Raw genomic sequence first — 13475 nt, forward strand, 5'->3', positions numbered from 1 at the left:
CTTGCAGTCCTCGTTGTCACACTCGGTATGTGGGGAGAAGGGTGGAGGGTGCCCGGGGTATTCCTCCTCATTGTCTATATCCAATGATGTAGCCATTCCAATGATGGGGTTAGTCTCACGGAGGTCATGGAGCAACTGCAGTGCCACACTATGCTTCAGCCTTGCCATGACCTGATGTGCCTCATGTCGGGACAACTCAGGGTGGTCATGTTTTACATGACGGTCCAGTCTCTTCCCAGCGTACGAACACCCAGCGATGGGACAGGGTTTGGTCCGAACATTTATCCTTCCACTGGCTATTTTCAGGAGGATTCCCCTCTCCTCCAAGTTCCGCACTGCATGCTTGTGCTTAAGGTGTTTGTTCAATGCCAGATAGAAGAGTCTGCACACCGGGCATTCAGATGACATCCTTACTGAAACACACATAATGAATTTGATCAAAATTATGTTATAGTTCTCCGTTTATATGCGTTAGCGTGAGCGGTGGTTGCGACACTGGGTCCGATGCATCAATTCATGGTGCATGGACGAAGGGAAGTATTGGGTTACCACCGGGTCAGATGGTCCCACTTCCGCACCAACGCGGGGCTGGTGATGGCAACATTGGGTCCGATGCATCAATACATGGTGCCCCGACCATGAGAGGGTTTGGGGTACCCCGGAACCAGGCACCACCCCAGCAGGAAACGGGTTGTATGGTCAAAGGAGGAAAGAGTGATAGAACCGGGGTAAAGCAAAGAAAGTGTCCGACAATAGTGACTTGTGAGGCGGCCAGAGAGTCTGTCATATCTCGGTCCTATCCTCCAGGCAACGCTGTGGCCAAAACTGGGCTAAAAACTAAAAAAAATAAAAAATATTTCATCCAGGGAAATTTGGGTGAAAATGAAAAAAAAAGTACCCGGAAATAGTGCTTCATTAGCCAGCAGCAGTCCCCTGTCGACTCATGTGACATTCCTCCAGGGTTACATAGAACCAGGGTGTGGGCTCCGAGCCATCTCCGAGACATCTCTAGTCCGTGTTGATAATGGGGGAAATGTACCCCAAAATAGTCCTTCATTAGCCAGCAGCAGTCCCCTGTCGACTCATGTGACATTCCTCCAGGGTTACATAGAACCAGGGTGTGGGCTCCGAGCCATCTCCGAGACATCTCTAGTCCGTGTTGATAATGGGGGAAATGTACCCCAAAATAGTCCTTCATTAGCCAGCAGCAGTCCCCTGTCGACTCATGTGACATTCCTCCAGGGTTACATAGAACCAGGGTGTGGGCTCCGAGCCATCTCCGAGACATCTCTAGTCCGTGTTGATAATGGGGGAAATGTACCCCAAAATAGTCCTTCATTAGCCAGCAGCAGTCCCCTGTCGACTCATGTGACATTCCTCCAGGGTTACATAGAACCAGGGTGTGGGCTCCGAGCCATCTCCGAGACATCTCTAGTCCGTGTTGATAATGGGGGAAATGTACCCCAAAATAGTCCTTCATTAGCCAGCAGCAGTCCCCTGTCGACTCATGTGACATTCCTCCAGGGTTACATAGAACCAGGGTGTGGGCTCCGAGCCATCTCCGAGACATCTCTAGTCCGTGTTGATAATGGGGGAAATGTACCCCAAAATAGTCCTTCATTAGCCAGCAGCAGTCCCCTGTCGACTCATGTGACATTCCTCCAGGGTTACATAGAACCAGGGTGTGGGCTCCGAGCCATCTCCGAGACATCTCTAGTCCGTGTTGATAATGGGAGAAATGTACCCCAAAATAGTCCTTCATTAGCCAGCAGCAGTCCCCTGTCGACTCATGTGACATTCCTCCAGGGTTACATAGAACCAGGGTGTGGGCTCCGAGCCATCTCCGAGACATCTCTAGTCCGTGTTGATAATGGGGGAAATGTACCCCAAAATAGTCCTTCATTAGCCAGCAGCAGTCCCCTGTCGACTCATGTGACATTCCTCCAGGGTTACATAGAACCAGGGTGTGGGCTCCGAGCCATCTCCGAGACATCTCTAGTCCGTGTTGATAATGGGGGAAATGTACCCCAAAATAGTCCTTCATTAGCCAGCAGCAGTCCCCTGTCGACTCATGTGACATTCCTCCAGGGTTACATAGAACCAGGGTGTGGGCTCCGAGCCATCTCCGAGACATCTCTAGTCCGTGTTGATAATGGGGGAAATGTACCCCAAAATAGTCCTTCATTAGCCAGCAGCAGTCCCCTGTCGACTCATGTGACATTCCTCCAGGGTTACATAGAACCAGGGTGTGGGCTCCGAGCCATCTCCGAGACATCTCTAGTCCGTGTTGATAATGGGGGAAATGTACCCCAAAATAGTGCATCATGACTCAGCAATCATCACACTCAACTTTGGTGAGAACCGGGCAAAGGGGTCAAAATCCGTCAATGTGGGGGGTGAAACGGCTGTACGCGAGCCCTGGGGGGGCACCCGGGACCGGGCAGTGCCCCCGGCAGAAGGAACCGGGTCAAACGGGCCAAAACAGGAAAAAAAATAAAAATAAAAAGAACCAGGCAAAAGGGGGGAAAATTGGAAAAAAGTGTCCGAAAATAGTGCCTCATGACCCCGCAGGAGTCCCCCGCGGACTCCCCTGACATTCCTCCATGGTCAAAATCAACAAACTCAACTTTTGTGAGAGCCGGCCAAAAATGGTCAAAATCCGTCAATGTGGAGGGTGAAACGGCTTTACGCGAGCCCTTGGGGGGCACCCGGGACCGGGCAGTGCCCCCGGCAGAAGGAACCGGGTCAAACGGGCCAAAACAGGAAAAAAAATAAAAATAAAAAGAACCAGGCAAAAGGGGGGAAAATGGGAAAAAAGTGTCCGAAAATAGTGCCTCATGACCCCGCAGGAGTCCCCCGCGGACTCCCCTGACATTCCTCCATGGTCGAAATCATCCAACTCAACTTTGGTGAGAACCGGGAAAAGGGGTCAAAATGTAAAAATTGTACCCCAAAATAGTGCCTCATGACCCCGCAGGAGTCCCCCGCGGACTCCCCTGACATTCCTCCATGGTCGAAATCATCCAACTCAACTTTGGTGATAACCGGGCAAAGGGGTCAAAATGTAAAAATTATACCCCAAAATAGTGCCTCATAATCGGGTAGAGTCACCTGGAAAGTGCCCTCGCATTCCTCCATGGCTCAAAATGTTGAACTTAAACTATTTGAGAACCAGGAAAATGTAAAAAATACGCCCCAAAATAGTGTCTCATAATCGGGTAGAGTCACCTGCAAAGTGCCCTCGCATTCCTCCATGTCAAACTTAAAGTATTGAGAGAACCAGGCTGGGGGGTCCTCGCGCCACAAAATTAGGCCCACTCAGAGTGCTTGGTGAGCGGATACATTCTTCCATGATTTGCAACAGCCGTTTTTTTTCTGAGTGCACCCAAAAACTGGGTTTCCGATTTCGTGCAGACGGTAGTTTGAAAAGTATGGATGAATCTTTTTGACAGAGAAGTGGAAATGAAGCCCAGGGACTTTTTCCCCTTCTCCGTTGTACCAACCATCGGAGAAGGGGAAAAATCGGCCCGAAGCGCCAATAGTCTGGCCCCTTCTCCCGTTGGCACTCTGTCATTTTTTTGACAATTTTTCAAAACTTCATTTTTGATTATTTTAAGATATAATTAAGCGTTTTCTTCACTTTTTTTTGCTTTCCACGGGTGGGGGCGCCTGGCAGGCCGCCTATGAGCACCCAAATTTGGCCTGGATCATCCAGGATTTGTGGGCTAAGCTCCATAAACTGACTAAATCACCCAGAGAGGTCACCTTTCTAGCCCAAATATATATAATACAAATACATTTAAATAGTAAAAGATGCACTTGTGCTCTGCATTACCCGGAATTTTATTTTCATAGCCCCATGATAGTGATTAAAAATCATTTTCATGGGAAAAAGTGTTAAAACGCCTGATTAAATTATATGCAGGACCCCAGTGAGCTCCAGACTATGTGCATCGTTTTGGGGAACCATATAAATGATAGAATAAATGCATTTAAATGCAAAAATAATGATTTTAAATCATTTAAGGGGGACAATTGTGGAGAGGAGCCTGAAAATGACTGCAGCAGGCCGCCTATGAGCACCCAAATTCGGCCTTCTTGACGCACCACCACCCCTTCTGTGGAGGGTATTCTCGTGCCCCTGGTGACTCTACAAGGGGGGTGGTTTTTATGGTGCTTCGATGTCCGCCCATCAGCACCCAAATTCGGCCTTCTTGACGCACCACCACCCCTTCTGTGGAGGGTATTCTCGTGCCCCTGGTGACTCTACAAGGGGGGTGGTTTTTATGGTGCTTCGATGTCCGCCCATCAGCATCCATATTCGGCCTTCTTCACGGCATCACCCCCCCTTCTGTGGAGGGTATTCTCGTGCCCCTGGTGGTCTTACAAGGGGGTGGTTTTATGGTGCTTCTGTGTCCGCCCATCAGCATCCATATTCGGCCTTCTTCACGGCATCACCCCCCCTTCTGTGGAGGGTATTCTCGTGCCCCTGGTGGTCTTACAAGGGGGTGGTTTTATGGTGCTTCTGTGTCCGCCCATCAGCATCCATATTCGGCCTTCTTCACGCACCACCACCCCTTCTGTGGAGGGTATTCTCGTGCCCCTGGTGACTCTACAAGGGGGGTGGTTTTTATGGTGCTTCGATGTCCGCCCATCAGCATCCATATTCGGCCTTCTTCACGGCATCACCCCCCCTTCTGTGGAGGGTATTCTCGTGCCCCTGGTGGTCTTACAAGGGGGTGGTTTTATGGTGCTTCTGTGTCCGCCCATCAGCATCCATATTCGGCCTTCTTCACGGCATCACCCCCCCTTCTGTGGAGGGTATTCTCGTGCCCCTGGTGGTCTTACAAGGGGGTGGTTTTATGGTGCTTCTGTGTCCGCCCATCAGCATCCATATTCGGCCTTCTTCACGCACCACCACCCCTTCTGTGGAGGGTATTCTCGTGCCCCTGGTGACTCTACAAGGGGGGTGGTTTTTATGGTGCTTCGATGTCCGCCCATCAGCATCCATATTCGGCCTTCTTCACGCACCACCCCCCCTTCTGTGGAGGGTATTCTCGTGCCCCTGGTGGTCTTACAAGGGGGGTGGTTTTTATGGTGCTTCGATGTCCGCCTATGAGCACCCAAATTCGGCCTGGATCATCCAGGATTTGTGGGCTAAGCTCCATAAACTGACTAAATCACCCAGAGAGGTCACCTTTCTAGCCCGCTCACAGAGCCCCCAAGGACGGACTATAGACCTCCAGCAGCAGTCCCCAACAGTGGGACTTCCATAACCTTGCACTCACTTCACTTGTCTCACACACACCCAGGGGGGTGAAAGAGAACACATTGGAGCACACATTGACCCAGCAGTAAGTGCTTGAAACGTGGCTAAAGGTGTGTCAAACAGTGGGGTAACATGTTTCAAATGACAGCACACTGCTGCTTGTTGGCAGGCTGACTCAGTTCACTTGTCTCACACACACCCAGGGGGGGAAAGATAACACTTGTACCCAGGAATAAGTGTTTGAAAGGTGGGGAAAAGTTGTTTGAAATAGTATAATATCTCCAGGGCGCATAACTGCACTTTACAAGCCAGAAATAATGTTTAAATGGTCTGGGAAAGTATTTTTAAATGTCTGGAAGAGAGTTTTAGACAGTCATTTTGCACGAAATCATTTAACATAGACGCTCTCCTGAAAATGCACAGAATATGTGCTTTTTCAGGAGACTGTCAATGTTAAATGATATCTCGCAAAATGACTGACTAAAACCCCGGAATAAGTGTTTGAAAGGCGGGGAAAAGTTGTTTCAAATAGGCTGATACCTCCAGGACGCATAACATGGGTAAAAAGTGTGTTAAAAGGTCGGGGAACATGTTTGAAATGACAGCACACTGCTGCTTGTTGGCAGGCTGACTCACTTCACTTGTCTCACACACACCCAGGGGGGGAGAAAGAGCACACATTGACCCAGGAAAGAGTCCTCAAAACACAGGTAAAAGTGTGTTAAACAGTGGGGTAACATGTTTGAAATGACAGCACACTGCTGCTTGTTGGCAGGCTGACTCACTTCACTTGTCTCACACACACCCAGGGGGGGAGAAAGAGCACACATTGACCCAGGAAAGAGTCCTCAAAACACAGGTAAAAGTGTGTTAAACAGTGGGGTAACATGTTTGAAATGACAGCACACTGCTGCTTGTTGGCAGGCTGACTCACTTCACTTGTCTCACACACACCCAGGGGGGTGAAAGAGCACACATTGACCCAGGAAAGAGTCTTCAAAACACAGGTAAAAGTGTGTTAAACAGTGGGGTAACATGTTTGAAATGACAGCACACTGCTGCTTGTTGGCAGGCTGACTCACTTCACTTGTCTCACACACACCCAGGGGGAAGAAATATAACACTTGTACCCAGGAATAAGTGTTTGAAAGGAGGGGAAAAGTTGTTTGAAATAGTATAATATCTCCAGGGCGCATAACTGCACTTTACAAGCCAGGGAAGGGGCCAGAATCCTGGGTATACATTTTGTAAATAGTGCAATACCTCCAAGGCGCATAACTGCACTTTACAAGCCAGGGAAGAGGCCTGAATCCTGGGGTAAACATTGTTTAATTGTTTAAGTGTTTTTAAATGTATGGAACAGTGTTTTGTCTCTTTCAAAACTCTCCCGTCATTGGCCGGATACATGGGGACGATTTTATATTCACTATGACCGTTACTATTCCAGTGAGACGAAGTACGTCCGGTGACGGGAGTGATCCCATGTTAATTTTGTCCAAAAACCAGAGCATTCCCTTATCTCCCTGAGGTTTCTCCCATGTTCCCCTTTAAACTGTGGGTTTTCTCTGGAAGTTTTTCCTTGTACAATGTGAGGGTCTAAGGACAGAGGGTGTCGTATTGTCATACTGATATTCTGTACAAACTGTGAAGTCCACTGAGACAAATGTAACATTTGTGATATTGGGCTATATAAATAAACATTGACTGATTGATTGATTGATTGATTTCTGAGACTTAAGCTGAACATGATTTTGGAGATGTATAACCTCCATCTCCATCTCCACAGGATTGACACTGAACAGTTCAGCCATCTTTTTCTTATTTTTCTTCGTCATGACATGAAATTATAAACCCTAATAAATCAATAGTATAGGCCTAGCCTCCCTATATCTGTGTGTGAAATTGTTCCATCCTCAAAAACTAAAAACTAATACTTCTGCAGTCTAGCTCCAGCTTCTAGCAACGGGCTTCTGTTAAACAAAAGACACTGAAGGTCCTGAATGTGGCATCACAAACATGACTTGAGTCTGAACACAGCAGACAACAGGAGTATTTACAACAGCATATACAAACAAAAATAGTGCATGTGGGTGCACACTTACATTCTCTGTCTTACTGTTACATAAATCCCATAAATGTATGAGATTAAGTTAGCTTCATCATATCTCAATCAGTGATTAAGTGAATAATAAAGTTTCTATCAGGTTACTATCAGCCTGTCACTCATTATTTTCAGGGGGGGGCGGGGTTTGGAGGAACGGAGAGGAGACGGTGATCGCGGAAGCTTTTTCCTCCTGCCTTCACAAACTTTACACACGTATTTATCAACTGAAAATAGCAAGAGGACATTCATACTCTGCAATCCAAGACTTGATTAAATCCACCCAAAACCTGACATGACGATATGTCGACATGAAATCCCTGTGTCTCTGTGCCGCTGTCACGTCTGTTCCTTGATCTCTGCGTCACAGACCAATTTGATATTCGTGTTACAGAAAACATTCAAAAACAAAAAAACGTTATCGTCCAGCTGCGGCCGAAAAATCGTTACTACGCTATAATCGATAATCGAGCGGCGAGCTACTGAAAACCTGTTCGACGTGTTGGAGACCCCTGCTAAAGGAACTACAGCCGAGTACAGCAGCACGACTTCACCGTCACGCCAATTTAAGATCCATATTCAAACATACAGATTCTAAACGGTACAAGTTGAAGCGTTTGTTTTAACAGTTTGCAGGAGGCAGGTACTTGCTTTCAAGCAGAACAGGGGCAAACAAACTTAGAGGAGTGTTTACGTGACTCTTCAGAAATCACCAGTGGGGTCTCTGCTGATGTATTTAACCTGTTAAGCACCTAGCCTGTTTTTCATGTTTCAGGCTCGAAAATGACATGCCCAAAACAAATGACTACAACTTAACTTCTAAAAGGGTTATATGAATAATTTTATCAAAGCAAGGTTACATCTGTGAGTTGGATGTAGACGTGTCAGAATCAATATAGATGTTTTTTATTTTAAAGAAAATTCAGATTTTACATAGTAAAAAACTGTAAATTATAGTGTCCGTCCAAAAATTATTTTTTACTTATAGTGAAAACTACCCTTGGATGATGGGTTAGTAGACTAAAAGCGTTAGGAATCCAAAGTACAACATATAATAAGTACCCTGTATCAAGATTGATGCAAAACAAGTGACATTTGACCTTTTTAGAGAGGTTTAGCCAAAACCACTCCACCTTTGAGGTGATTTGGGTGAAAATGGTTTGTTTTCCATATCTCTGGCCCCCCTTGGTCGATTTGGATGGTTGACACCTCTTTCTGACTGTTAGAGCCAATAGAATCGAAGGGGGGGGGGGGGGGGGCCCCACACACACACGTTGTGAAGAGAAGAGGTGGGGGCTTCGCGCATGTAATTTAGCATCAGAGTGGACCTATCTCTAGCTCTGACATTTGGAAACGAAAAAGCAGTTTTATTGCTTATGGATTATCAGAAATCATTTCAAAGAGGACACAGACACATTGGATTAACCTATGGATTAACTGCAGCATCGTTTTTTTATCGTTTTAATGCCATTGAAGACCAGTTTTGACCAAGGTAAGCCATGTTAGCGTTTCTAGCTACCTAGCTCCACATGTTCTGATGTACGCTTTCATTTATAGCGTCGCAAATGTTTATCACTGAGTGTTGAAGTTTTTTACACAGATTCTGTTTCTCCAGGAGATGCTAATCGATGGGTTGGCTGTGCATCTAGGATAAGTAATAAGGGAGTTATGAGTGAGTTTAGGTGCCGTTTTAGGTTACATTTTTTAGCTCGTGGATAATTCAGAGGCTGAGTGTTAGCATTGTGGGGTTCTTTTGGAAAAAAAATTAAAAAAGATCAGTTAGCTGAGTTTCTTCCCGTTACATGGATATAAAACATTCATAGTTTATTAAATATTAAGATTCCATAGACGTTGTTTCCTGCAAATGACGCGTTTATCCGCCCGGTACCGGGTGGGCGGTGCGTAACAGGTTAATGTCGTAGAACAAAACGTGATCCGTCTCTTCAATTTGTGTCAACCACACAGTGGCGACTCGTCATTAGGGGCAGGCACAGCCTCACCTAGTGTCAGCAGAAAGTAATGCAAATAATAATTCCAAAAATCAACAAGTCTTCCAACTAATACGACCAAATAGGCCGATTGTTCCGACCCATAATACGACCCATAGGAGCGTTACGTTACGTTTGTTATGAATGTATCTCAAATACGTTTATTTTCTACATATCTTCTAGAAACATATTTTCTCCCACGTTACGTTTGTTATCAACGTATCTTAAATACGGTTATTTTCTACATATCTTTGCCATTTATTGTCTTGCTTATAATAATGATAATAGTCATTTATAAATATCATTTTAGAGCACACATTTGAAATCGACCATCGGGCTCGATATATGGTTAAATTAAAATCAGTAGGCGAGGCTGTAATTTCGCCAGCTGTTACTCTCATGAGCGAGGCAGAAAATAATAGTTGTATCATGCCACAAATCTGCTGTGTCGTTTATTGCACCTCAAACATTAAAACAAATCCAGAGTTACGTTTTTCTGTACTTCCTCTAAGAAGAAAGGACAGTAAAAGAAGAGCTCTGAGGCTTCAGGCTTGATCGCCGTTCAAATGACAGCGTTGGTTTACCCAAAAGTGGGCGGGGCTGTAAAGTGACGTAGATTTTACTCTCATCTATTATTCAAAACCATTCTATTTATTCTAACGTAAATTACATGCCAGTGTTTTATCTTTTTATTTAGCGATTTGTTTATGTTTAACTGGGAATGTTTTTACAGGAACAATACCAAAAACAGATGTACAGATGGAGCAGCTTATTTCAGACTCCAGCTTACTGCTTCCTGCCTGCTACCTGCCAGCTACCTGCCTAAGACCTGCCAAAGACCAGTATCTGGGAATGTTAAGCCCTCCCACTATTTTCGCTTCATTCACAAAAACAGGAAGACAATTTCATGGACTTTCAGTTTTGTTTAGAAGAGCATTTGAACACATCAATAATATATAGTCTTTATATATTAAATAACTATGGCCAAACTAAGACTTAGTTTTTCAAAAGAGAAAATGCAGATATTATATAAAAAACTAAAGTTAAAATCTTGTTTTTAATGCCCCAAGAGCAATAAAAACACTTGGTAAAAAAATACAAGCTGTAAAACTACTTATATGTATTTAATACTAATAACATAATGATTAATTTCAGATGATAATACTTTTCAGTGTCTGTCTCATGCAGCAGCTGACCCGGCCGACAGTCAAAATAAACATTTATAACTAGTTTAGGTTGTTTGAGAGGTAATTAAAATCGCTAAGGGTGATGATCTGACTTGAAGTGTGTGTTTTTGCTCCTAATTAAATGTGTACAAGATGTGAAGTCAACAGGTATTCACTCAGAGGGGGGTACTGTAGCTACTATTTATTTTCAAATGCATATTTCCCTGGTGGTCTAGTGGTTAGGATTCCGCGCTCTCACCGCCGCGGCCCGGGTTCGATTCCCGGTCAGGGAACTACGTTTGTGGGCGGTGGTGGCGAAGTCGATAGGGACTTGGCTTGGCAACTGGAAGGTCACCAGTTCGAGTCCCGGCAAGACCAAGTGCTACTGAGGTGTCCCTGAGCAAGGCACCGTTCCCTACACTGCTTCCCGGGCACCGTCCATGGCAGCACACTGCTCCTAACACTAGGATGGGACAAATGCAGAGGAACAATTTCGTTACATAGTACCTGTACTGTGAAATGACAATAAGGGAAGAAAAAAAATAAAAAATAAATATAGGTCAAGAATTTGAATGGGATGGGGAGACGTGTGTGATTAAAAATGAGTGTCCGAACTATGGCCAAACTAAGACTTAGTTTTTCAAAAGAGAAAATGCAGATATTATATAAAAAACTAAAGTTAAAATCTTGTTTTTAATGCCCCAAAAAATCCTGAGTGAGGCTTTCATGAATTGCATTTAGCTGATGCTTTTATCCAAAGCGACTTACCATTTAATAAATGATAAATGATTATTCATAACAAATATGAGTGATGTGTGATTATTATTCATGCTATATACTGATATAGGGCTAAGTAAGCAATCAATCCTGCAAATGAACCCTTAGTTGTTCAATATATTTATTCAGACAATGTGAGTAGAAATACAGAAATTCTGCTCCCACCTAAGGCCAACTTTGCAATATTACAACATTTCCCTAAAAACTTACCAAAACGTAAACATTTTTAAAACTCTTTCATTTCTGCTCCAGAGGCCAGGGGTTAAATTGGGATTTTATATGTGGGGGGGCTCTGTTAGAAGGTGCGACGGGGGAGGGGGGAGAGAGTTAGACACTCGTGAATTGTCAACGGGGGGGGGGGGGGGGCCTCTCTGCACGGAGGAGCCGCGGAGGAAGAGACACACGTTCACTAAGCCGAATCACAGTGATCTGCTATTTTAACACTAGAACCGCCAGAGATTTTTTATACCTAAAACCGCCACCTGGGTCAAATTGACCCGCTATTAGAATGCATTGATTTTCAAGGTAAAATGTTCTTTTATTGAACAGAGAGTTTTGATCGCACAGGGATGAAACGTATACCAATATAATCTGTGGACTCTCAGGGCTCGACATTATAAATGGCCCGCTGGGCCGTAAGCATTATTTAGACACCGCGGCCAGCATAACGTACTTTCAACTCGCCCCACAGCTGTTTGCTGCGGAGCGCAGTGCGAGCAGTCTCCCGTGAGCGGGAGCACACTCCTTCACTACAGACTGTCTCTATCTCTCTCTCTCTCTCTCTCTCTCTCTCTATCTATAACTATCTATCAATATATCTATCCATCTATCTCTCTCTCTCTCAATCTATCTCTCAATCTATAAGGAGGAACCGCAGTAGACAAAAGGCGTTGCTATAGCAACACGTCATGTTTATATGAAAAGGGGTGGGGTCAATATGACCCGCTTGGCGGAAATAGGTATAAATGGCAATTTTTTGGGCGATTTCTTCAATCTGACTTCATATTGACAATTTTTAACAACATAGGGTGCTACATAACACAATTTCAGGAAAAGTCACGGACTGGAAGACTTTAATATTTTATTGAAAAAAAGTTACACACAATAAAAAACAGCTCTGGGTCAAATTGACCCGATTGGCGGTTCTAGTGTTAAAGTAAATTCAACACATATCGACCCTAAATATAGCATATATTAAGAACGAGAAAGTGTTAACATCGTTTTATGTAAACATATGACAAATGTGCGAGGGTGATGACATCAGAGCATCGTCCTATGGGCTTAGCCCCTGACAGGTACAACAGGTATTCACTCAGAGGGGGGTAGGTACCCATTTACATGTCAAAAATCAACATACAGTAGGTGGGTGGGGGATGGTGAACGGTATGGTCAATGTAATTCATTCATGTAATAAAAACATCTCAGGTCAGTAACACTGAAAGCTAAATGTGCGTACGTAGCGCTGTAACTTCCTCCACAAAAGCAGCCTTCTGTTTATTCAACGTGGTGGAGGCCGAAGGAACCGGGCAGAGTTTTTCGCCGGTCAACGTGTGTGAAAGTTTAAATCTTCCTTATTGAGCTTTAAAACAAATGAAGAACGACTATATATAATAATAAAATAAACACCGGCTGTTGTTATGCCTGCTGTAACGTTAAATTACTCCGTTCTCCGCTTGTAATTATGCCGTTACAAGCTTCATAGTTGTATTTATCATCTAAATTTGCAGAAACAAGTTTAATATTCTGAAAGCCAAGACTTTGTTTATTTGAAATCAGATGAAAACAAACTGTAACGGACCCTGCCGTGTTATCTATGATTACTATATGCCTTACTGTACATTCATAATTTCAGCCGGAGGGAGGGGGGCGGCGCTGCGGAAGAGCAGATTGCGAGTGAGAGGTGCCTGTCATCTTCCCTTTACAAGCTTCACAAATGTATTTATCGTGTGATTTTGGAAATAAAAGTTTCATATTCTGAAAGCCAAGACTTTGTTTATTTAAAATCAAACAAAACACCCGAACCCCGAAAAAATAGTTTACATCGTTTCAGATGTTATGTTTCAGTTGTGCTCTTGATAAACCATTTGAAACAGTAAAAACACATTCAGTTTCCTTTTGCTTTTTGTGTCTCCTGTTCACCAAAACATACCCATCTGTGATGGATAAAGAAAGTA

At 44.4% G+C, this 13475-nt stretch overlaps 2 protein-coding genes and 1 non-coding gene across 3 annotated transcripts in view; 2 read left to right on the plus strand and 1 right to left on the minus strand.

Annotated features, from left to right (window-relative positions):
- The window catches only part of LOC117490060 (NLR family CARD domain-containing protein 3-like), a 108508-nt gene that overhangs the window by 50729 nt on the left and 44304 nt on the right, over positions 1–13475 (plus strand). The window lies entirely within an intron of this gene.
- Positions 1–13475, minus strand: part of LOC117490058 (NLR family CARD domain-containing protein 3-like) — a 52619-nt gene that overhangs the window by 14877 nt on the left and 24267 nt on the right. The window lies entirely within an intron of this gene.
- trnae-cuc lies at positions 10746–10817 on the plus strand. The gene has a single exon. It is a non-coding gene; the product is annotated as a tRNA-Glu (tRNA).

This window comes from Trematomus bernacchii, unplaced genomic scaffold (assembly GCF_902827165.1).
Source record: "Trematomus bernacchii unplaced genomic scaffold, fTreBer1.1, whole genome shotgun sequence".
NCBI lineage: Eukaryota > Metazoa > Chordata > Actinopteri > Perciformes > Nototheniidae > Trematomus > Trematomus bernacchii.